The 26,736-nt window shown below is 31.6% G+C and overlaps 1 protein-coding gene across 1 annotated transcript in view; it reads left to right on the top strand.

Moving 5' to 3' along the window:
- Positions 1-26,736, top strand: part of PXDNL (peroxidasin like) — a 477,154-nt gene that overhangs the window by 365,441 nt on the left and 84,977 nt on the right.

Consider the following 26,736-nt stretch of genomic DNA (forward strand, 5'->3'; position numbering starts at 1 on the left):
TCTGGCATTTTACTAATATGCTTAAGACAATCAATATTGTTAAAATTGAATTAAATCTTGATTGTTGAATTAGTTTAAATCGATTTATCTCTACCCTTCAGGATATATTCATCTGAGGAATTAAGGAGCCACCAAAACTTAGGGAAAATATTTAGGCATTTTTAACATCCTAATAAGTCTTTAATTTCTGCTTAAGATTCCCAGAAATGATGAAACTCTTATGAATCAATAAGAGTAGAACACCCTATATAGAAGTCTAAATATTGTATTTACAAGGATACTTGGTGAATTAATTTGTAGTATATTTCACTAAAAGTAACGAACTTTGACTAGGCATGGCTTAAACACGTAGTATATGCTTGTGTTATTTGTTCACAAGTAGTGCAGGAGTAGTCTGTACAGAGCTGCCACATTAGCTCATTACTCCAATAATATCTTTCTGTCTATTCAATTTTTATGTGTAGACCTCTTTTTTCCCCTCATAAGTGTCACCTCTTAGTCACAAGGTGGCTCCTGTAACCCAAACTCATGCCCGAATTCAGGCAGCAAACAAGCAGAAGAGCCTTGTCTAGTCGTAATCTCTTTTTATTTGGGAAGGAAACTATTCCCAGTGACGTGCACTTACATCTCATCGGCAGAACTGTGTCACATGGATACCTTTAACTTCAAGGGAGTCTAGAAAGGGGATATTTTTCAATAAGAACATTTGAACATTTAACCCCTAAAATAAAGTATAGATAGGTACTAGCGGTGTCCATACTACATCTTGGTGTCAAGGCAATCAGTCTTAAAAAAAAAAATACACACACACACACACACACACACACACTCACATATATACATATATACACACATATATATTTTAGATTTAATTGTATATAAATTTATTTTAGATTTAATTCTTTGAGAAGTTAATATGTGTGTATGTAATATTTTAGTATAAAATCATTTTGAAAGTGAGAATAATCTTGAAACCACAATGTAACATAAATAAACCTACATAACTTCTGTATTTTGTTTTTTTTTTTCCTCCTCTTTCCCTTAACCAAGCCTAGTTTTGCAATCTAGCCCCAAGACACAGAGGTTTTAATTGGCACCAGCACAGCTTTGGAACGTAAGGCCATAGGCCACCTGCATCCCCTTTGGTACTTGGACCTGGGACGTATAGAGCAGTGGAGAGAGATTTTTATTTAGAGTTTATTTTTTAAGTAATAGAATTTAAAAAAGTAATCTGTTCCATATCAAAACTTGGATTTTTTTTTCATTTCAGTCTTTATCCAAATCAACCATTAGTAATAAAAGAGATAAAGTCATTAATCTGGCAATAAACTGTCAAAAGATATTTGTGCTTCAGGATACTTTACAGATATAGGGAAGACCCTCCAGATATGAAAGTGAAAAGGCGATGCCCTACATCCAAGCTGTCTACTCAGCAGAGCTTCAAAATACAGTGATAGTTCTTATAAATAACCTGTGTATCAAAATCAATATTAAAACTATTCTGAACACAATAAATAATTTATATGCATAACCATGCAATCATGTTCATAAGAATTTGTGTTTTTGTGCTATTCTTTTGCTCTTAACTCTTGGCTGCCCATTCTATTGTGGCTTTTGTGTGTGTGTGGGGGGGTGTAGGTATGAGTGTGTGCATGCGAGCTTGCATGCACTCAACACTCCTTTGTGGGCTTAGAAGTTTAATAAACAGAATATGTGTTATTAAAGCAATGCCAAAAGTTCTATTTTGTTCAAAACAGTTTTTCATTAGTTGACAGGAGTACTATAATTCACAATTTTCCATTTCAAAGGCTTCCTGTAGTCATGAACATTATCATTTAGTTAAGAAATTTTACTATTTTACTTAAAATTTGCATAAGATTTTAACTATCAAAAAAATCAGATCCTGATAAACACAGGGAAGAAGAAACAGTTTAAAACTATGGAACTGATTGGCATAGTTCAGTACTAGAGTTGGGGTAACTTTAGGGCAGTGAGTGCTGGTTGCTTCTAGCAGTAAAACTGACTCACTAAAAAGCACAGTACATCTATCCTAGATTTTCAGCATTCAGTAAATGTTTTCTAAATTAAATTCTCTAGTATCAGCTCTTTAATTAATAGTATATTAAAAATGTCTTGTTTCCATTGAAATGTCTGAAAAAAAATTTTCCCCTAGAAATTTTAATATCATGAAAATTATTTGCTATGCACTAAAAAGGAGTAGAAATTAATTTTTTTCTTGAAGTCTTTGGTAATTCCTGAGAAAACTTACTTTTGAAGGACCCAAACATTATTTTTAGACTTTTAAAGTGTTCGATTTAAAAATATTTTCAAAGAAGCGTTTTTTTTATTGCTTATATTATTTTATGTTTCATATCTGTTTTTTAGAAGCATAATGCCTAATCAAACAGTTGCCACTAATAATTTTCTTTATTTCACATCGTGCTCATCTTTTGTTTCTTAGCTCTTTATGTTTAGTTTCTATTTGTTCTACTTGTTCATCTGCCTTAATTGATGTTTAACTAAACTCTAGTAACATTTATGGTCCTGTTCATTCCTTATACTACAATACACTAATGATTTCCTTTTGTCATCATTTTGCACTAAAATCACCGTCTACTTATCTTTTGTTCCTTGCAGTTGTGTACTTGTTACTTGTAGTTCTGTGTGTCAGAATTTTTAATTGGTCTTGATATTGTTCATTTATCACATAATAGATTTATAAAAGAAGCTTGTTTTATTTGACTAGTACATAGAGTAAATATTCTAAGATTTATCTCTTTTGGGTCTTCAGCAGATGTTCCATAACTTTTTTTTAGTTCTTTTTATGTCCATTTAAGCTAAGATCAAAATTACCCACATATAATTTTTGTCAAGAAAGTGGCTTCCAAAGTAATACCCTTGAATGTGTTTGTGTCTTTCCACGATGCCAAGTTGTTGAGTGGAACCTTTTCAGATAAGCCAATCAGGTACACATGTAGGTTAACACGCCACACACAGAGGAAATACAGAGTTTTATGTGACAGAGCAAAGTGATGAAAGCGCTTAGTGTCTCCAAAGTGAGCTCGGTTGACTCGAGGTAAGGATAGCTGCGTGGCAGTCATAAGCCAATGGCTACAATAGAGCAGTAGGTCAGAGTTTTCAGCTTTCAGTGCACCTGTCCATGATGCTCTGGGGTTAGTCTTGAACATCCTCTGTCTAAGGTATTCAGTTTATGTGGTCTTTATAAGGTGGGATCCTCATGCATGTCGGCCCCTGTAGTTGCGGGCTTATCCAGGGCAGTTGTGGCTAATGTCTCTGTGGTTTTGGGCATTCTGGTCATATCCTAAGGGTGTTCCGATTGTGTGCCAGTTGACATTACTGTCATGGCTCCCATGGATTCCCTTTTGTAAAGTCCAAAATGTCCTGATTTCTTTATGCTTTATACAATTTTCATTGCTAGACTGGCTGAGCAAATTATAAATAAAATGGAAAAAAAAAAAGCTTCAATAAAAGGTGCGAATCACAGTGTGGAGCACTTAGGTGAAAAGGCCTATTGTCATAAACAGTGTAAATAAAAATGCTTTCTTTGTATTACGTATCGTGATCATGGATTTCATAAAATACACTAGAATGTGTGTGGGTTTTAATACAATATCAAAATGCTTCATCTAAGCACATGGCATTTAACATTAGAGATGGGACTCTGATGGCCACTGTTGTAAGTGGAAGGACCAGAAATGTCAACCTCATCATTCCTTCTAGTTTCTCCAGACTTCACTACCTGCCTTTGTGATGTTCTTCTGTTCTTTTGGGTTTTCTCACAATTGAATCAAACTTTCTACATCAATCTATCAAGTCAGTCATTTAAGTGTTAGGAGTAAATGTACAATGATCATTTACTCATTTTTTTTCCCTATTTTTTTGGTAGAATGTGGTGTCTTGGGGAATTAAAAAAATATTTATGAGAACAATGTTTTTAACTCAGACTTGGCCAATTATGAGTTTTAGTGATTATTAAACAGTTGATATTAATTTTTCCAACATTGGTGTCTTGACTAAATTATTAGTCTTAACTATTACTTACTTTTGTTATATAGCTCTTTTACTGTGTCATAAATCCATTTTTAATGTAGAAATATGTTTGTTCATTTTAAGTAATTCTTAGTAATTTTAAGAATTAGTATAATTTCTGGATAGAACATTAGGCTGGGGTTGAGTGATGTAGCTTCTCATACTGTCTCTGTCACATACTAACTCTGACTGAGAGTAATTCAATTTAACCTCCCCCAGCCAGAATTTCTTCATCTGTGGAACACAGGTTGTTTTCCAGGTTGATCTTTTTTATAGGACTCTATTATAAATATCTTGCAGGTATTCCTGAGGGTTTTCATGAATTTAGGTGATCTTGTAATTTATGTTCTACCATAGTTATTTAGGTTGGCACCTTAGTTAGATTGAAGACTTTAAAATCTTTATTAACTGCACTCAATATAAAACCTAAAACAAATATAGTTTGTCAAATATTATTTATTTTATCATGTTTCTTGTATTTTTAGATGGTGGGTGGGAGTAAGGAATATCAGGAATTGTGCCGAGATCTAACAAAAGAGAGAAGTAATTTGTTAGGTTATCTAAGAAAGTTGTTTTGAAAATGTTATCACTTAGGTTATTATTGGAGATCATCACGCCTTTCTTAAATGGCCATAATGATTTATTTTTCCTATTAATAAAAGAGTCATAAAGAGACTTTATAACTGTATATGCAGCTATTAGTTATTCATTATTTAAACAAGTTCAACTGACTGTAAAACAACTGAATATTTGGAAATCTTTAGATTTTGACTTAAATGTGACTTTTCAAAGGTATTGTCTAATGTGTTGTGGGAACAATCATATTACAGATCATATTGTTTCTTTCTGAAATTAATAGAGAAACTTATTAAAATTTTATTCTGGGTATGAAAGTTTAGAAAAATTATTTTGTTAATGATTCAAATTTAATTTGTAGTTTTGAAAATTTCTATCATCACTAATAAATAACATTTATGAGGATTTGATCCTATGAAGCAACTTCTATAAGATTCAGAAGTAATTTCTTCTTATTGACTACTGTTTTTCTGTTTTGTAAATCATTTATGTGTATTGTTTCTTTGCAGTCAGGCACAAACAAATGCAAGTACTTACATACTCTTAATATCCTTCTTCATAAATAACTGGAAATAAACTCTAATTATTTGAACATATTATTTTCTTGTTAATAAAATTTTATAAAATAATCTTCAATTTTAATGTAATGTTTCATTCTCTTTAGTTCCTCCACAATTCACACTAAGCCCCAAGAAACCAGTGGTGATAGAATGATATGCTGTAGAATTTCTTTGTGAAGCAGAAAGGCATTCACCTCCAGTAATTGCCTAGACAAAAGCATATATTATAGTTATCTACAAATGATTGTATAAAGAAAGAAATATCATCTTTTTAGAAGAGTATAAAAAATAGTTTAAACTAATTATCATAGGTATATCATGAACATGAAATTTTATATATAAAGTAATCTTTGATTTAAGTATGTCTTCATAATTTCTGTTAAGTTTTAAGTTTCAGCATTTGAATATGTGGTGTTTCTTAGATCATCCACTCTGGGACTCAGTTTCCTGATTTTTAAAACAAAATTAAAACATTTTTTAAAAGTGGTAGAATGCTTTTGCAGTCCAAAATTAAATAAAATCATAAATGAAACTCTAACATATCAAATGAATTAAAAAGAGCTGCTGTCATTGAAGTGTGATTAGAGTGTGGGGCCTGACAAGCAAAGGCTACCTTCTCCGCTGATGGGGTCTGGTACTTCTAGGGAGCCACCAGGACATTACAGAGCAAGGTTGGCAATCTGTGAAATGAGAACTTCATTAAGATTTCTCTGGGTTTCATGGATTGTATAAATGTCTAACTTTTAAAAATTTAAATAAAAGAAGAAAAGAAAAATGTTTTAACCTTTAAAACAAATAAAAATCTAACATTAACCCAAACTTAAACACTAAACCTAAGCCTAACACTAGCCCTAACCCTAACTCTCGCCCTAACCCTAATCATAACCCTACCGCAAAGCCTAACCCTAACCATACTTTAACCCTAAACCTAACATTAAACTTAGTCCTTACCCTACCCCTTACTTTAAACCTAACCAAAAAAAAAAAAAAAAAAAGGTTTCCCTGGGTTTGGAATTTCTAACTTCTATGATTAGTTTAGGACTAGATTAAATTCTAAATATATAAACATTTGTGAATTGTGAATTTCTTTTGACTAAAGTTTTTGCTGTAGTCTTTATAAGATTACAGTGAGTTGGAGGTGGACACTGGAACTAGAAAACTGAGATTCACATCTCCACTCCTTGATTTGCTAGTCATATGACCTTGGGCAGTAAGTTAACTGGTGTTTACCAGAGTCTCTTCATCTATATGCTGGAATGATATAATTTCCTGTAACAGGTGGTTGTGGGGATTGGTTTGAATTATTTATACCTGTAAATATTTAGAACAGTAACTGGCACATCTGTGTATGAACTCAATAAAAGTTAGCTATTATTTTTTTCCTGTTATACATTTAATAAAACATATAATATGACAGATATTCACTGAAATAGTTCAGAATGACAATGTATTTATTTTATAATGGCCATAGGGAGTACAGGCTCAGAATAAGCTCAGAGTTAAGAAGTACAATGATGGCTAGGAGTATGGCCGTTAGGATTATCAGAGTGTCACAAAACCCACCATCATTGATATGCTACCTCAGCACTTTAAATGTTACAATTTAATAACTTTTTATATTCCAAAAACTGCACATATGTAATAAACAAATGTTATAGAGGTTATCAGATTAGTCTTGAAATTTGCACTCTAATAATGGTAAGTAAAACTGAAGGGGCAAACATGAGGGTGGGGGAATTCCTTAGGAGACTGAGCTGTAATTCCAATGGTGCCAGGTTTTCCAGATGCAATTTTAAGGCGGGGCCATCACACTATTTTCTGACAGCAAGAGTTTCCTGAGACCAAAGTGTTCGGGATGCACTCGTTTGTTGAATCGTCTTTGCCTGATTTCTGGACCTTTCATTTTTCTTTTTAATTTATTTTAACTTTTGTTTTCACATCATTTCACTTGCCTTTCTCATGTTTATTCTTTATATTTCTTACGGTGTTTTCACTCCAGAGATGTTCTAACCTTCAGTTATACAATGGTTTTACTTTCTCTATCAGTATTTTGCTCAACTATATGCAAATATATTATAAACATTGGGTGATACTAGTAATAGTTAATGAAAGCTTATTTTAGTACAGATCTCTAAACAGATTACAGCAGGGAGAAAGAAGTTGCCAAAGATCAGAACAATGTAGAAAACTCTGCTGTTACTCTCTGGCATTGCTGTATAGAGTGTTAATTATTTTGGATGTTAAATTGTAAATTAACTACTTCCAGTAAAAGCATGTGACTAGGTGGTTTCTCAAGAAAAACATATCTTTAAATAATCGACAAATCTAACATAATTTAAATTGTTTCAGGGATTAGAAAATATTGAATATTATAAAATGATTTTAATAAAACAAGCGTAATCATTATAACAATATCTTAAGAATTCATTAAATATAAAAAATTATTTTATAAAACTATGCAAAATATCCAGTATAAATAAATAATCATAAATCATAAAGAAGCAAAGAACACATTAAAAAATATTAGTTCACAATTAAAGGGGTATTTAGTTCAGAAATTCAAGAATGGCACACTAATAGAAAAGTTATTAATGCTTTTTACCATATTAACGGATTTAAGGAGAAAAATTATAATTCTTTTCACAGATACAAAAAAAAATTTGATAACATTTTTCATTCTCATTAAAAAACTCTTGTAACATTGTCTGAATAGATATTTCTTCAACATGATAATATAAATCTACTGAATATTCATTAGCCAGAACCTTGCTTCATAGAAAAATGATATAAATGTTACCATTAAAGAAAGAATAGAGCAATAATTTTTAATATCATCACTATCTTTTAATATAGATTTGAAAAGAAAAAAAATATTCTAATTAACCAAGAAACACAAGAAAGAATAACTAGGACAATTCTGTAGAATAACCGTAATTAAGGATGACTACTCATACTAAATAATGAAATACATAGTAATTAAAACAGTGCCCACATAGTACATTAAGACAAAAATATATCATCTACAAATTAATTCAATTTCATATAAGACTGTAATGTATAAAGAAGAAAACATTTCCTTCCAGTGAGAAAAAGATAATTCAATAAAAGATTTGGGAATAACTAGGTAGACATATCAAAAAGTATCACTGGGAGCATGTCACACAGATTTTGTTCTAGAGATGTCCCTCCATCTTGGCAAGTGTATGTGCTTGGCTCTCCCTGAGATCTGTGCCACAGCCTCTCCTGCACACGTCTCTACCTGATTTTCTCTGCTTTTAGTAAACGTTCCTTTAACTTTTTGTGGGGAGTGGGCTCTAGCACTTTCTCAGATTTACTGAAGAAATAAAAGTAGTAATTTTATAGATAAAACTGGTAGTACATTTCTGTTTCTCACTCTCCTTGTTACTTATAGATAACTTTTCTTTTTGATTAATAAAAAGGGAATAATACTACAATGCTGCCATACTACAAGGTTCCAAGTCTTCTTTTTAAAATTTAAATCTCATAATGTACACAAAATCCTTTTCCTTGCCTTCTTTCAGAGCAGTGACTCCAGTGGTTTGGGGTGTTCATCTGAGTATAGGGACTGGGAATAGGCAAGCCTTAGTTGCTCTTCAGACATTTTTCTTCTTTTTATTTTTTAATAATCTCTTCCTGGTGATGACGCAGAAAGTACAAGAAGACTGATTGCAAACCAATGGTTAGATGGCCTTCTCTTTTTTGTTGCTGTTAGGTCTTGTCTGGTCATCAGAGTCTTCTGTGTGGTAACTTCTCCAGCATTCATATGTATGTTGTTCAGAGGCCATAGCAAGGTCTCCCTACTATTCAGTATTCTGGTACGGGAGACTCAGTTCTAGCTCATGGCCTTTCAGCCAATTTTGTTTCTTCTTATAGCTGATCTATTCCACAGCCCCTGCTGATAGGGTTTTCTCACTCAATGGGTAGTCATAGAAAGGATACTACTCACTTGTTTCACAGAAAAGGCACATCGACTATGGCAATTAAACAAGTTTCATATCAACAGCCTTAGAAGTCACAAGATGTTGGAATCAAGTTTCCAAAGTGTTTCAAAAAATATAAATGAAATCTAGTATTGTATAACTATCATTTTTTCAAGGATTAGAGCTAAATAAAGTTTTTTTTAGGTAAACTGAGAGTGTTTGCTAGCTAAATACTACTTTAAAGGAATTTCTAAAGGCTAAACTTAAAGAAAGAACAGATTTTAAAAGAGTAAGATTTTAAAAAGAATGCAAAGTTGAATTAAGAAACTGGTGAACATGTGGGTAATATTAAAATATTTTCTGTGTTAAATTATAATAATGTTTAAATGTAGCATTGAATAAAAATTACGTAGTTAAATATTTCCTAACAGTGGAATGTAAGTTGGGAAAACGGTTACTGGAATTAAAGCAGTGTAATATTTTTGTATACCTGAACTGAAGGATTGGTTAATCTATTAATCTCAGATTTTTAAAATTATGAATGTAAAAAATATCAAGGTTAATTAAGAAAAAATAAAAATATAGATATAAATTTCAAATCAGAAAGGCAAAAAAGATGAATATTACCAAACCAACAGATTATTTAAATAAAATATAAGAAAGAAGTAAAAAAAAGGTAGTTAATTTGCAGACAAATCTGTAAATATACTAGGATAAAATTAATCCACTCCTATAAGACTCTTTCAGAGAATACAAGAAAATATTTTTCAACTTTAACTAAAAAAGAATATTATGAGAAAAAAATGATAAGTTTTACAAAATATTGCCTAACTGCATCCAATGACATTAATAAATTACTGGAAGACAAATTATAGTTTTAATAGATGCAGAGAAAATATTTGATTAAATTTATCATTTATGCATTAAGAAAAAATCTTAGCAATTTAAAAACAAACCATTAAAATATTTTTGGTATAGAAATATTTTTGGAATAGAAAAATATTTTTCCACCAAAAAATATTTTTGGTATAGAAAAAAAAGTACCAGAAGTAATGTTTTTTAAGATAAAATGTTAGAAATATTCCCTTTGGAATTAGAAAGAAGATTGCATTTACTCAATGCTGTAATAAGAGGTCCTAGACTGAAAAAAAAGGAAAGAAATAGAAAAAAGTTATGCATTCAACAGGAATACATACAATTTATATTATTTATATGTAATAGGATTTTTCTTTTATGTAATTCAAAAACATCTTCAGATAGACTATCAGAAATGATGAGTTTAGCAAAATTATTAAATATGACATCAACAAATAAAAATTATTTTCTTTTCTACATGCCACCAACAAACAGAATACCCAATTTTATTTTTAAAATGATGCTCCTTTAGCAATAAAGTATGTTAGTTAAAAATAAATCTAACAATACATCATTGTTGATTATAGGTACAATATTGTAGTTTCTAGTAAAGTATAATTTTTTTCTCTAACAGCCCTTACTTTTATCAAAGATAGACAAATTTAGACTAGTTTATTTGTAAAATAAGTCTATTTAAATAAACTTGGCTTGATTATTAGTATATACACAGCAAGAATATTAATTAACTATACAGGCAGTTTTAAATCTATTTTGTTGGCATCTTTCATGAGGAATCTTCAGACTGAACTTAAAAGTCCTCTCAAGGCCAGAAAAGCCAAGGCAAGAACTTGCCATCAGATATTGGTATTGTTGCCCGCCATACCTTTAGGTTTTAGCTGAGTTCCTCTCTTCTCAAGGTCCCCAAAACATCTTGAGATTCCTGCATCTTCCCAGGAGTGATATTTTTTTATAACATGGTAAGGCTTCTGGGAATCATGTCAAAAAGGTACCAGGACAATATTTCCAGGGGCTTTTATTGACTTTCATAAGTCAGTCTTAATTCCTCAAAGCTGTCTGGTCATATCTAAGTTTCTGAATTTCTCTCTCAAATATGACATTTCTGTCAAAGTCTTGGTAATAAAAAACAGTTTCTAATTATGTTTTGTTATTAAGAGAACAAATTCTTATTGAATTTATGCAAATAATAACATTGCCATGAGAATAAAAATACTCATTAAGATTTTCTGAATTCTGGAGAGATCAAGTAGGGAGAAAAAAATAAGTGTTTCATATCTGTTTACAAAAGTATTATTTACCACATTGCTAAGTCATAAGTAGTTGAAGAGAAACATGTTCCCTTTTATCTGTAAAATAAAGGTTAAAAAATCAGCAATATTTTAAACAAAATTTCATAAAAATTATAATCATCCTCAGTTTACTCAGCCCATATAATCAATTCTTATTTATCTTGATCACATGCCAGCATTTCATGAATACAATTATTCTTTAGAAGTTTATGAATCTATCCATTTTAAAGATATGATCTGAAAGTATATTCTCAGAGACTTATATTTTGGAATAAGTCAGAGTTCTCTCCATCTTTCTGAAGATGAAACATATTTGCAAAAGTATCAGAAGACAGTATAAACAGCAAAAGAAAGTAAAATAATGACTGTCTGCAAATGACCAAAACTTAAAATGACATAATCATAGATATGACTAGAATGCAATTGACTAAACATTTGCTTTTCTATGCAATATAACATTTTATGATACCAGCTAGAATTACAAATGAAAATATTATATCAGGAGATGCAGACTCTTGGAGATTATAAACAGTTGAAAATTCACTTTATTAATAAGAATGTATACATACAACTACAACATAATTATTATTTCTTTATTTGACAAAGCTCCCCATGTAATTTTAGTATATCAAATAGGCCTAATTACTTTAAATTTTCTGTTTTATAAAGAGAGAGATAGAACAAATAGTTGAGGCATTCTCAGGGCCCATTGGAATCACTCAAAGGTTAAGAAAAAGTCTCCTTGTATATCCTGAACACTGAGAAGTTTGTTAAACATGCTTGACCAAAAGAATCATATATCATGAAACAATATTAAAGTATGCATTTACCGAAAATGAAAAGATGTCAAAGATAAATACAGGTTACCTGTTAGCAAAACTATAGTTCTTAAGATTGAGAAGATTGTGGATTATAAAACAAAACACAATAAATAAACAAACAAAACAAACATATAAGGAAAAAACCTAATAGACAACAGAATGATGGTTCCATAGGGGAAGGAGAGTATAGAGAGAACAAAGAGGGTAAAAGGGGTCACACATATGTTGACAAAAAGAGACTAGACTTGGGGTGGTGAGCAATAGAGTATGCAGATGTTTTATTACAAAAGTTGTATACCTAAATTTTATATAATGTTATTAACCAATGTTATCCTAATAAATTTAATAAAAACTTAAAAAAATTAAAAAAAATCACTAATAAGTGTTTTTATCCCCTTATCTGTAATATATGGAGAATTTCCTAGTTCAATAGCAAAAAATAAAAATAAATTAGCAAATGGGGAAAGATAATGAATATAGTTTGGGAAAAAAGTTCAATTTGGTACGCTTGTTGGGATTGAACGTAGATGTCTATGAGATGGTTGGTTTATGAGCATGGAGCTACATTGTATAGTTCATGGTGTAAAGAAGTAATCTAGAACTAAGGTGGTATGTTAAGTGGGAAGGTGAAGAGGCCAAGGACAGGACTTCCTTGGAATGTAGAGGGGGGAAAATATCTGTGAATGGCATCATAAAGGAATGCCCAGCATGACACAGATATCCAGAGGAAACAGGCTTCTCAACAACTAAGAAAAAAATTATCCCCAGAGGGAGACAATGGTCGAATGTGTCAAAAGCCAAATATATATATATATTTGCTTTCAATATATATATATGCTTTCAATAAAGACTGGATTTTTTTTTTTAAGATTCTGATTATAAGGATCTAAACAAGAACAATTTTCATACAATCAAGGGAACCAAAGCCTTGGAAATAGATGTAGGAGTGAATGACATATGGTGTGATGAGCGGAGACTATTTCTTTTATTCAATAATTTTTTTTTTTTTTCATGAAGGGAAGTAGTAAAACAGTGGCAGTAAAGATAAGTCAGAGACATGAGAAAATAAGGTGAAAAGGTGACTGTTTTTCTGAAGTACTTTCTGAAGGGAAGGAGAAATCAGAAAGATGGAAGCAAGAATGAGTAATAAATAGTTCAAGACCTCCCAGGTGGCAAAAGTAGATGGAATTTGCAAATTCAGTGAAGCAATTTGCCTTTAAGTCAAGAGAATTGGAATTTCTTTGGTTTACATGAGTGGAGAGGAGCTAAGAGTGAGTGTAGAGAGAGATATCTCTCTGATAGGAATTTGAGGAATTTATATTGGAATGGCTCTTGTTTTCTCTGTGGAATAGAAGATGCATAATTTTATAGGAGAAAAATGTGTTGAGAAATAAAGTAGGTGACTTGAAAAAAGTAGTAAATGCTTAGAATACTTTTTATTTTTGTTAAATTGGACTGTAGTGACAAGAGCAGTTTGTCATTGACAATCTAAGACATGATTACTCCATATATTTTGAGAGGAGAGGTGAAAAGAAAACAATGAGGATATGTTGAACAGAAGGACAATGTTGTAAAGGAGCTGGAAGGGAAGTGGTAGAGGTGATGGAACTTGGGATCTTGACCAAAAAAAGAAGAGAATGAAAAACTAGGAGGGTGTTGGTAATAGGAAAGAAGAAGAAGGTTCCCAGGAGTTTAGATGAAGTTAAAATGAGGTGATAAAAGAGCAGTAGAGAGAGGAAGTTTTGCTTTAGAGTGTGGTATTAGACATTTCTGATGGTTGTACTTTGTCACAACCTATGGTAATGAGCAGTTGTTGTGACAAGAGGTGAACATGTTTGCAAATATTGGAAATCAGGGCCGTGATGTGAAATATTAGATGTTAGTGGCCCCTTGGTTGAATCAGAAGGGTCACTGCCATTGTAATAGATTCACCAGTCCTCATGAGATATCCACTTTGCATTGTCAGGAATCTCTAAGCCATGGTCTCAGCAAACCTGAATACATACATTCACTTAGCATATAAGAAAACAAAATAAGATTCTCATTTTAACAGATTTTTTTATCTTAGTAGTAATTTTTTATATTAAATTTTTATTTTTATTTCAGTCATACTGAAAGATATCAAGAAAGGTATGATAAAAACACTTATATCCACTACCGAAATGAAGAAATAAACATTACAAATATGCTTAAAAATGACTATTCATTCCTCTTCTTTTCTACTTGTTCTCAACTTCAGTCTACTTGTCTCTAACTTGGGTTTGGTGTTTATGATTCCCTTGCCTGTCCACATAGTTGAATTATTTTAATTAAATTTTTCATTTTGAGACAACTGTAGATTCACATTTGATTGTTAGAAACAACCAGAGAAATCCAGTGTACCCATTATCCAATTTTCCCCAGTGGCAACATCTTTCAACATGTGGTACAATATCACAACCAGAACCCTAATATGTCAAGATCCAGAAAATTTTCATAACTACAAAGATTCTTTATGTTGCTCTTTTTATAAGCCATGCTTACTTCCCTCCCATTCTCACCCCCTCCAGACTCACCACCAACTAAAACCCAAGCAACTACTAATCTGTTCTCTATTTCTACAATTTTCTCAAGAATGTTATATAATTGTTGCTTTCAGTTTTATATCCCACATATGAATGGAATCATATGGTTCTCAATCTTTTGTCTGGCTTATTTTGCTTAGTATGATAACCTCAAAATCCATCCAGGTTGTTGCAAATGGCAGTATTTCATCTTTTCTTATGGCTGAGTAATATTCCATTGTATGTATGTACCACATCTTTATCCAATCTATCAAAGGACACATGGAAGGAAATTTAACTTTGGGTGGTGAACACACAAAGCAATATATGTATGGCATTTTATTGAATTATATACTTGAAACCTATTTGATTTTATTAGCCAATGTCACCTCAATAATTTTAATAAAAAAGAAATAATTCAGACAGAAAAATTATATAGAAATAGAATCATAAATTGAATTTATATTTCTCTAATGACTAATGATGTTGAGCATCTTTCCATATACTTTTTGTCATCTGCATATCTTCTTCAGTGCAATGTCATGTCTTGCAGATTTTGTATTTGAATTGTTTGGTCTTTTATTGTTGAATTTTAAGGGCTTTTTACATATTCTAGACAGTAACCCTTTGTTATATATGTGGTTTGAAACTATTTTTCTTAGTTTGTAACTTTTCTTTTCATCCTCTCAATATGGTCTTTAACAACACAAACATTTTTAATTTTCACTGTCTAATTTATTATTTTTTTCTTTGAGGGATAGTGCTTTTGACGCAAAGTCTAAAACCTCTTTGCCTAGCCCAAAGATTTTCTCCTATTTCTTTTTTCTAAAAGCTTCATAGTCTTACATTTTATATTTACATTTGTTGTCCTTTTTGATATAATTTTTGTATAAGGTATGAGACTTAGGTTACAATTCATTTTCTTCCTATGGATAAATTTCCAATTGCTCCAGCATCATTTGTTAAAAAAGTCTTCTGTGTAATTGTTTTTGTACCTTTGTCAATATCAATTGAACATATTTGTGTGGTTCTATTACTTGATTCTTTACTCTCTCCGTTGATGTATGTGCCTGTCTTTATTATTGCAGCTATATAATCATTTTTTATAGGCATATTCCTCTTTATCCTTCTTTGTCAAAATTATTCAGCTATGCCAGTTATTTTGCATTTTCATATAAATTTTATAATAATTTTGCTTATATTTCCAAAGAATAAATCTTGCTGTAATTTCGATAGAAATTGCATTAAACTTAATGTCAGTTTGTAAAGAAATAAAATTTTTACTATCTTGAGACTTCCAATCATGAATATGATATGTCTCTCTATTTACTTAGATTTTATTTAATTTCTTACATCAACATTTTGTAGTTTTCAGCACACAGAACTGTGTACATTTTGTTAGATCTATTCCTAATTATTTTAATGTTTTTGAACACTTCTAAATTGTTTTTAAAATGTCTATGTCCATATGTTCATTGCTTGAATATATAAACATATTTTTTTTTTACATTTATCTTGTATCCTACAATCTTATTGAGCTCACTTCAAAGTATTTTTGTAGATTTCTTAGAATTTTTTACATAGACAATAAAATCATCTGCAAATAGAAAAATTTTATTTCTTTTTTTCCCCCAATTTGTATGCCTTCTATGTCCTTTTCCTTCCTTCTTACACTGGCTGAAACATCCAGCCCTAGGTTGAATGAAAGTGGTGAGAGCAGACTTCCTTGGCTTCTTTGCTATCTGAGAGGGAAAACAGTCACTCTTTCACCATTAAGTCAAAAGTTTTTTGTAGTGTTTTATTTGTCTATGTTCATTTTTAAAACGCGTTTAGTTGTTCCATTCCTATTTTTCTGAGCAGTTTTATTTAATTATAAATGAGTGTTGAGTTTAGCCAAACTCTATTTTGTATTAATTGATATTATTACATGGCTTTTCCTCTTTAGATGAAAAGGTGAAGAGATTAAGAAGTACAAATTGGTAATTACAAAATGGTCATGGGGTGTGAAGTACAGTATAGTTATTACAATAATATCGAAATACCTATATATAGTGCCAGGCAGGTACTAGACTAATGAGGGGATTACTTTATAAATTACATGAATGTCTAACCACCATGCTGTATACATGAAACTAATATAAAATGATATTGAATGTCAACTGCAATTAAAAAAAAAAGTAAATGTTTTACCCTCCTGAAGATTTGTTTTTTGGGATTTTAAACAATTGTCAATTCAGTTTTCTTAATAGTTACAGGGACATTCCAATTTACTATTTCATATTAGGTGAGTTATGTAGTCTGTGTTTTTTGAAAAAAATAAGGTAAGATTAAATCTTTTTATTTTAGCCAGCAATAAATGTTTGATGTTACCATATAACTTTACTTCAGACTTATAAAAAGATATTGAGAAAGAATAATGAAATTCTTGTACCCACTACTCATATGAAGAAATAAATATTACAAATATGATTAAAGACAGTGTGTATTCCTCTTCCCTTTTTTCTGCTCTCACTTCTACCCTGATTGCTACTACCTTGAATTTAATGTTTATTATTTTCTCAGATGTCCAAGTAATTGATTTTTTAAAAACTAGTGTGACTAACCAATATAGTATCCATATTTATACTATTTGACTTGGCTGGCACATATTGACAAAAATAATATTGATGTGACATTATTTTGGTTTGTTTCCACAGTTCTCCCAGTGTTTACTCAACTATCTCATGATACAAGTGTAAAAGTTGGAAGTAATATAAACATTTCATGTCATGCGAATGGAGAACCACAGCCCATAATTACTTGGAATAAAGTAAGAGCTCAAGGTAAGAGCTCAAAATACAGTAATATTAAAAATATTGACAAATGTATTGATCCACCGAAACAGAGGTAATGATTATCATATTGATTTATTACTGTTACGATTTTTGCTAGCAAGTAATACTTCTCACACGAAACAGGTTTATTTCGTCCTCCTCTTCCTCCTCCTCCTCCTTTTCTTCCTTCTTCTTCCTTCTCATTTTCCTCCTTCTTCTTCCTCCTTTTCCTCTCTCCGTCCCCTACCCCTTATCCTTCTCTTTCATCTTCTTCTTAAAAGTGACTATATTTGATTTTGGCTCAGGGCTTTGATAAAGTTTATTTTTTCTCATTTGCTTGGTAAATAGCTTCATAAGCATAACTAAATTCCTCTAAGGAAAAATTGCTCTTGTCATGTATAAATTAAGAGTTTTCATGGGTAGCAAGAAATAATTTTGCATGAATAACTCAGAAGTATATTAAAAGTAGGTCACTAGCTGATACAAGGAAGGAATGAAAAGCTTTGCATTAAGACAAAGTGACATGAAAAACAGTACTTCCCTGGTTCAAAACTTTAGTGACTTTAAAGAAACAATAACTTTACTTATATATCATACTCCCTTCAGTTCTTTAAGCCTTATTATTTCAACATAATTGATTCTTTAATTTTAAGTTTCTGGATATCTATTTCTCTTTTACCTCCTTTTCATTAGATTCATAGTGCTTCTCATCTAGTGCTTGACATGTAGTGGGCACTTAGTAAATATTCGTTGAGCAGATAAAACTACATGTAATGAAATGTAAAGATGTTATTTTATAAGGAATCACGTTTTCTCTCAGTGACAATTCTTTTTCACCCATGAGGCAGGTGCTCAGATTACTGATAGTGGTAAATTCCATGTCAGTGGTGGAAGCATGCTAACCATCATTGATGCAGGGCAAGCTGACCAAGAAGATATGACTGCGTGGCTCCGCTTGGAATTTGTTTGGCCTGTGGCCAAAGTGTTTCTCACAGTCACTGCTAAGTATTTATAGGTCCTCATACAATACTCAAATAAATGTCTTTGAACAGCTTGTACTCTTACTCCCAACTGATTTGCATCACTACCCAAGTTCCCTATACATTCTTTCTAACCAAACATGTTAATATTAAATTGAAGCTATTTTAATTTTTCAAAAAAATCTAAACTCTTAAGTGTAAACTATGTTAATAGATATTGAACAACAAAAATAATGATGCCAAAGAGGAACATAAATAACAAATATTTGCAAAGTATATCATTTTTTAAGTAATAAATATAGAATATAAAATATATTAATAGCCAAATAACTTTTGAGCCAGAGATTTAAAGACAAATGAACTTTACCATGATTAGTCACTCTGGCCTTGTATATTTAAGCTTAAATTAAAATTAAATATCAATCAATCAATCAAACTTCTAGATAAGATTTGCCACTGTGAGGACAACTATCTTAACATTTGGAAACATTTATAATTGGCCCAAGCTGCCACTTTTTACATTTTACCATTAATCTAGTTATATAGCTATAGCCCTTTGCTAATTGATTATAAATGGTGAATGTTTACAAAATTCAATTGCCATAGTTTTATAAAAAGTAAAGTCCTTTTTTTGTTCCAATTATTCAGTTCATACTAAAGGTAAGTGAGTCCATTTGTAGGCAGACTCAAATAGACTGAATTAAAACCTCAGCTGTAATTATAGAAATAGAGATGGGATGTGATGATCTATATGTTTTCCACGTGGGGAAAGCACTCAAGAAAAGCACAGTGTGTCTGCAAATGTGAGTTGACATTCCAGTTGCTTTTTTTCACACATGGTTTTAGGAGTTTTTGCCTTTTTGGCAATCAGAAGCGCAAATAAATGAGTTCAGCTTATAAGCATATGAAGTGCTGTTTTGGGTTTTACCCATTTATTTTTGGACTTCATAAATAGAGTTATGCAGATTTATTTATCCCTTTTATTTTTTCCATCTCTTATGGGTCAATAAGAGGTCTTGGGTACTCTTTTCATTATAAATACAGACCTTGTTGAAAATAGATTTATTTAACCAAATTACGTCCTCAAAGATGCCACTATTTTCCTATCGCATAGTACAATAATTTCATATTTCTCCACCTACAAACTCTTCTGAATATCCTATTTTGGGGATATTTTATATGAAATGTATATTTTCAATAATGGCACATCAATTTTCATGTATTTCATATACTGTATAGTAAAAAGTATTCTCTATAGAATTTTATTCTTAAAAAATATAGCAATGTAGCTAATAACCATCAAATATTTCTTCTAGTAGGTATAGGGATACTTTATTATGCAGAATCTCTTAATGTTACAATATCTTACTCTTACTCAGCTATTTTCTATAATTTCATGTGTTTTTTTTTCTGATTTAAAAATCTATGAGTTGTTTTTCCTTTATAAATTTATGAAGATCTCTTTCTGCTATCAACTATTTATGAGACCTATGGAAAAATATCTTTAAGGCAATCAGAAGAAAGTTATTTTTTATTAAATTTATTTCAGTAACATTGGTTAATGAAATTATACTGATTTCAAGTGTACAATTCAATAATATATAATATGTATATTGCACTGTATATTTACCACCCAAAGTCAAATCTTCTTCTATTACCACATATTTGACCCCCTTTTCTCCTATCTACCTATTTGCCACCTCCCTTTCCTTTTGGTAACCACTAAACTGTTGTCTGTGTCTATAGAAAAAAAGTTATTTTAAAATTTATGTTCTAGATATGTTAGACATCTTTAGCACTGAACAAACATTCTCTCTCTGCCTCTTCTTTTCTCCCTGTCTCTGTTTTTCTGTTTTGCTCTGCTCCATGCATAAAAATACTCTAATCGCAGTGGCAAACATTTTAGAACCTCCAATAAGAATTTCAATGTAGTTAACTAAAATTTAACAAGCCATCTTATATATACACATCAAAAGTAAAACATTCAGATTAAAATGTATTAATCATTCTAATAGATTTTAACACAGTGACAAGTAGCATTTATCACTATTATGTGCTATTGAGTAGAAAACAGAAAATTAATATGTAAGTATAAAATAATATAAAAAAGAGTTATTAAATAAAGAAAAATACATTTTTTTTTGCTCTGGGGGCATTTATATATCATTATAAGGGGAATTAATTTATATTTGCATCTAAAACCAAATACATTTATGATCTTAGAAATATTTTTTTATAAAGGGAGGAAAATATAAGAGCATAAATTTTAAAATTTTGAATAAATTTAAGATTTAAGACAAGAAGTGAGTGTACATGTGTTTACACAACCCAAGTTAGCACAACAGGGGAAAATGCATCAGTATAAAATATCACTTATAAAACATTTATGACTTAGACCCTTAGATTCACCAAGTTATTCTAATTAAAGGAAAAATGCCATGTTTTATAGAAGGATTTTCCAGTCTTGCTGCTCCTACTTAGCAATTACGGAATGTTGTTAGTCCACTCATGTGTAACAAGTGACACAAAGAGGGTTATGCTGTTTCAGTTTCTGTTTTATGTTGAGGAATATAACCATAGAAAGTAATCCAAATATAATAAAAAAATACGCAGTAGAAATTTAAGCAAAATCTGGGCAGTATATATAAAATGTACATTTTACTGACTAATGTTAAAAGCAAGACATTTATAATAGCAAAACAAAGTTTTCACAAGTTGTAATTTTTAAGGAAGTTTATTTTTTTCATAGATTTAATAGATTTTAATAGGTTCAATAGGTTTAAACAACCAATAAAGCCAATATAGCATTTACTAGGAAATTATCCTTTTTTCAGGAGCCCTCAATATATTTTATATAGGCAAATATTACCGATGTCCGGACCCTTCTTTCTCTAGATCATATTTGGCATCTGAATGCTATGCATTTTACTTTAAACTAAAAAAAAAAAACACCACAATTTTTGTTTGAAACAATTTTAACTACGTTATATATACTGTTAAGTGCTATGAAGTATAAAATTTATTTCTTGCTTATGAAATGATTCAGTCAACATGAGGACATTAGGTATTTATATTGAAGATTAAAGTGTGAGATAGTGGGAAAAAACCCTGGGTTAAGTCATCAGACTTTATTAATCTCAGCTACTGGATATCTTACTCATAACCGGAATTAATTTTCTCATTTCCTAAAAGGGTAGAATTGTACTCTCCCAAGAGTCCTTCTCAGTGAAGAATTTCTGTTTAAAATGTGCAATGAAAGTCCAGAAGCTGTTTATGGCATGTCTATTTGATAGAATGCTTACCACTGAAACATCTAAATACTATGTGGACAAAGCTACAAATGATGGTGACACAAAATTTATTAAACAAAAATTTTTGAGCACAAACATGCACATACTGTTTTTCGTTACATAAAGATAACGCTAAACAATGTTCTTTTTTATGAAATTCCGAGTTGAATATATAATTGTTGGACATTTCATTTTGGTTGACCCACAGTCCTCTTAATTCCAAATGTTAAAAATTGAGATTGAATGTATTCTAAACTGAACTCCTTGATTTCCTCTAAAAAATTTTGTATCTTCCTAGAAGCCCTTTAATATCATCCATATTCATATATGCAGGAAGCATGAGCCCCTCCTGATTTCTCTTTTCCCATTTCCTCCTTTATCCCACTACCGTTTATCTCGTTTTTCCTTCCAAACATTGCTTCTTTACCACTTTTATACATGACCTCCTCTTCCATAGTTTATCCTTTTGTCATTCAGGCTTTGGTCATACCTTTCTATATGATCTTCCTACCTATAATGTTCTCTACTTTGACTATATCTTCAATTCAATTAATAATTATTAAACTAAACTGAATGAGGATTAAGTTTACATTAGTGACTTTATTAGTGAGACCTTTTCTACTATGTTAAGTAAATAACATGTATTAAACTCATACTAATATTATAATAAAATATCTCAAATGTCAAAATCTAAAAATAAAATAATTGATTTCTTTCCCTTTTCAGTTTCTGAAAAAAACATGACACCTTCAAACAATGAATCCATTTACATATTTAATGATGTGAAATGATGACTAAGGCAGAATTGTTGCTGTTCAAAGAAAATTGTAACACAAAGGCAGTTATTAATGTCAATTTGTATGCTGTGAAAGTATCTGGTTTCCTGATAGTCTTAAGTGTCAGAGGTAGTCAGTGTCATTCTTTTTAGGGAAAGATTTAATGTGATAAAGGCTTTTTAGTAGTGATAGTTATATTATCTGGCTACTTTTCTCTAGGTGGTGGGGAAGGAGAGATAAAGAATATTCAAAAACCCGGTTGGCAATTGTGAAAGAAACTCGGCTTTTATGGAGGTCTAGGCATTTTGTAGTGGGAATGGCAACAGGAGCTCCACTGTTTCATTATAGTGTCCCTTTTCTAGGTTCAGTTCTCAGTCATCCAGAGCCAAACCTTTAATATGGTGTACATAATACTGTCGGTGGCCTATTTGTCTTATGCTCCCATTCCTGAAAGGACTCTAATTTGTCTTTTAACTTTATCCTAAGGGAGATGATAGTCTCACAGATAAATGGGCAGGACTAAAAGTAGATGTTCATCAGATAACTTGAGATATGTGTTTATTTCTTAACCTTACTGAAGGCTTTTTAAATTTTTTCATTAGCTCCAAGACTTAAAAGAAAATGATCCAGTTCTCTCTCTACTTCTGTAAATTTTGCATAAAAAGATGAAGAATATGTCCAGAATTTTATGATCATTCCTTTCCTTATGCAATTAATTGGGGTAGTTTTTAAGACAAATAATATATTAACGGTATTGCTTGATTCTAATACGCCCCTCAAAACTGAATTTGTTTTGCATAATACAGTCTCTTCTGAAGAAATTTGTAGAAATCTTTTTGCAATTTATACCAAACCAAATAATGCTGAAACCAAATGAATAATAAAAAGATTATTTTATTTTACCATAAAATTATAAACTAAAAAATTTATAATTAAAATAACATAAAAGTGAGAAAAATGTTCTCAAGAATATTTTCTGTGTGAACATATTACATATTTAATGTATTTTTGTGATTCTTTGAACAACTTTGATGTGTTTTTATTACCTTAAAATTTAATTATCTCAAAATATATTTACTTATTATGCCACTTTTCTTGTTACTTTCTCCTCTTTTTCACATCTACACACTTGTTGATTTCTTATGAATACAGAGAAATAGCAAATAAGTTGAAGGAAATGACAGAACACTGCAGTATCAATTGATAATTATGTGAAGGTTTAGATTAGGTACCACACATTTGTATTGACATCTAGCATCTAGTTTTAAGAAACTCTGTATGCATTTTTATTTGATAATCACACTTGATAATCATATCAGGCTGAGCTATATGCTGAGCAAGTCTTGTTATTTTTATTTTATGAAAGTCAAAAGATGAAGAATCGTTAAATTCCTTAAGCTTGTAAATTTAATACAACTATAGCAGCACAACTATTTTGTAAATAGAATAAAAGTGAAATTATCAAACAAATAAAATTCATATTAACATGGTAAGTGATGCTTTCCTAAAATTTAGCTATCACTTCCTATGTTCTGTCTGCCACAGTGAAAGCCTCTTGGGTTTTGGCATCTCAGTACTACTATGTGCGCAGCAATATCTCAGGACTAGGACACACCTTTTCTTACTTACAAATCTAAGTAGACCTTTGATAACATATACTGCACACAGGTGCAGTGGCCCAGTGACAATAACTGTCACGAACAAGAGCACTTCATGTCAGCTTTTATACTCGAGGTTCACAAGTGAAGGTATAAAAGGAAAACAATGGAGAAAGGTTAACAACTTGATTAATTTCAGTCTACATGTCAGCATAGATTGATTGATCTCTTTCCTTATTTCCAAGTAAAAGTAATAAATTAAGTAGACTCAGTCTTACTGACTTTTTTGTTAATGTATCATAAGTGGATTGATGTAACTATATTGAGACCCTTCCATTTTCTCACAATTATTGTTATTATATTGATTGCTTACTTGGTTAATTCATTTCTTTGTATATCCATACCACAATCTTATCATGCTCAATATATAAGTAACAATTATAATGCATTTAACTAGTATATATTTTAATTAAAGCATTTTATGGTAATATCTTTCAGCTCTCTAATTTTTAAAAAAAATTTGTTAGATTCAAGTATACAGTACATTGGTTAGACATCTATATAGTTTGTAAAATGATTCCCTCAATTGCTCCCTCTCTCCCCTGACCCTCTACCTAGCCAATGTATTAATGCTAATTGCATTCCTTATGTCACACTTCCTATCCCCCGTGATTATCCGTCAGCTACTAATCTGTACTTCTTTAACCCTTCATCCCATTCTCCCAGCCCTCCAAACCCTGCTCCCCTCTGTCCATCACCAAATTGTCCACTATATTTATGAGTCTGTTTTTCATTAGTTTGTTCTTTTTATTCCTTACATTCTGCATATAAGTGAAATCATATGTTAATCTTTCTCTGTCTGACTTAAATACATTCTAGGTTTATCACAGCAATATCATTTTCCATTCCCTTCCTTTTCCTATGTAGCGGTCTTGTTTTCTTATCCTTTCAGCCACTCTAACCCTTGGTTGGAGCACTTAATTCTTTTCCCTTTAAGGTTCTTATTGATAGGAATGTAGTTGTTACCATTCTTTATTCCTGTTTTTGATACATGTTTTTACTTCTTAAAGAAGTGTCTCTAACATTTCCTGTAATTCTGGCTCGGCGGTGATAAATTCATTTAGTTTGTTTTGTCTGGGAAGCTCTTTATCTGTCCTTCAACTCTAAATTATAGCTTTGCTAGATAAATTATTCTTGGTTGTATATCCTGTGTCTTCATTCTTTTGAAAATTTTTTGCCAAGCCCTTCTGTCCTGTGTAGTCTCTCTTGAGAAATCAGCTGCTAGTCATATGGATGTTCCTTTATATGTAATTATTTGTTTTTCTCTTGCTTTTACAATTTTTTTCTTTGTATTTAACCTTTGGCATTTTAATTATGATGTGTCTTGGTGTTGGCCTCTTTGGATCCCTGATTTTTGGAATCCTCTGGGATTTTATGTCCATTTTCTTCACCAGGTTAGGGAAGTTTTCCATCATGATTTCTTCAAACAGCTGTTCTACATTTTGATTTTCTTCACTTATGCCAATCGGATGAATATTTGGAGCCTTAATAGTGTCCCATATCCTCCTTAAGTCATCTTTATAGTCTTGACCTCTTTTTTCTTGCCATTCTGTTTGAGTGTCCTGATTCCTGTCCTCTGGATAGGGCATATGATCCTCTTCTTTATTCACTTTGTTTATTCCATTTAATATACTTCTCAACTCAGATAATGTGTTCTCCATTTCAGACTGATTCCTTTTATAATTTCCACTTCCGTTTTTATGTTTTTTATCTTTTTTGTTGGAGTTCTCTCCATTTTCCAAAAGTTCATTGAGCATCTTTATAACCCGTGTTTTGAACTCTGCATCTGTTAAGTTACTTGACTCTATTATATCTGGATCTCTGTTCTGTTCTGTCATATGGTTTCTGCTTCTTTGTCTTCCCATGTTGGCTTTCTTTCCATGTCTATTTCTATGTACTAAGCAAAGCTCCTAAGTTTCCTGACCTTATTAGTGTGAATTTGTAATGTAGGTGTCCAGTAGCACAGTCCTAAGAGGGGTTCAGGTGCAGGCCAAAGTTAGCCCAAGCCTCTATCCCTCTGGGGCCACCTGTCAAGATTTAGCAAGCAATCCACAGAAGTTGTGCTTATAGTTGCCTCAAAAGGTCACACCAGAAACCAAGGCACTACTCGGCAAGGAGCACTTGACTCATTGAGAATACACCTGGATGTGGCTTGGGTGGGGTCATGGGTTGGGGGAGATGGGGTTTCAAGGAATCCTCTGGCTGAATGACCCCTATTATCCAATTTGATGACATCACAGTTATGATGGCACTGTGTCCCCGCACTGGGAGGGGGGAGGGCTCTAGTAACAATGGATACCGCCGGCACTTCTGTACCGAGAGAGTCTCGCCTAGACCCTCTCTCTGACAATATCTCCTTGTAAATCCCTCGTGCTTCATGTGTGCAGTTGGAGAGGCACTGGTGCTCAGAGTGAGCAGGTGTGCCGCTGCCGCTGCTGCAGCCTCTGTCTCACTCAGCTGCTGGGGACTCAGCAGTCCCGCGTCCTTGCCCAGTCCTACCTTCTGTCGTTGCATGGTGCTTTCTTGGATTTCTCCCTAGTTGTATGGCTTGTTAATCTAGATCCCA

The sequence above is a fragment of the Pteropus medius genome, unplaced genomic scaffold (assembly GCF_902729225.1).
Source record: "Pteropus medius unplaced genomic scaffold, Ma_sr-lr_union100, whole genome shotgun sequence".
NCBI lineage: Eukaryota > Metazoa > Chordata > Mammalia > Chiroptera > Pteropodidae > Pteropus > Pteropus medius.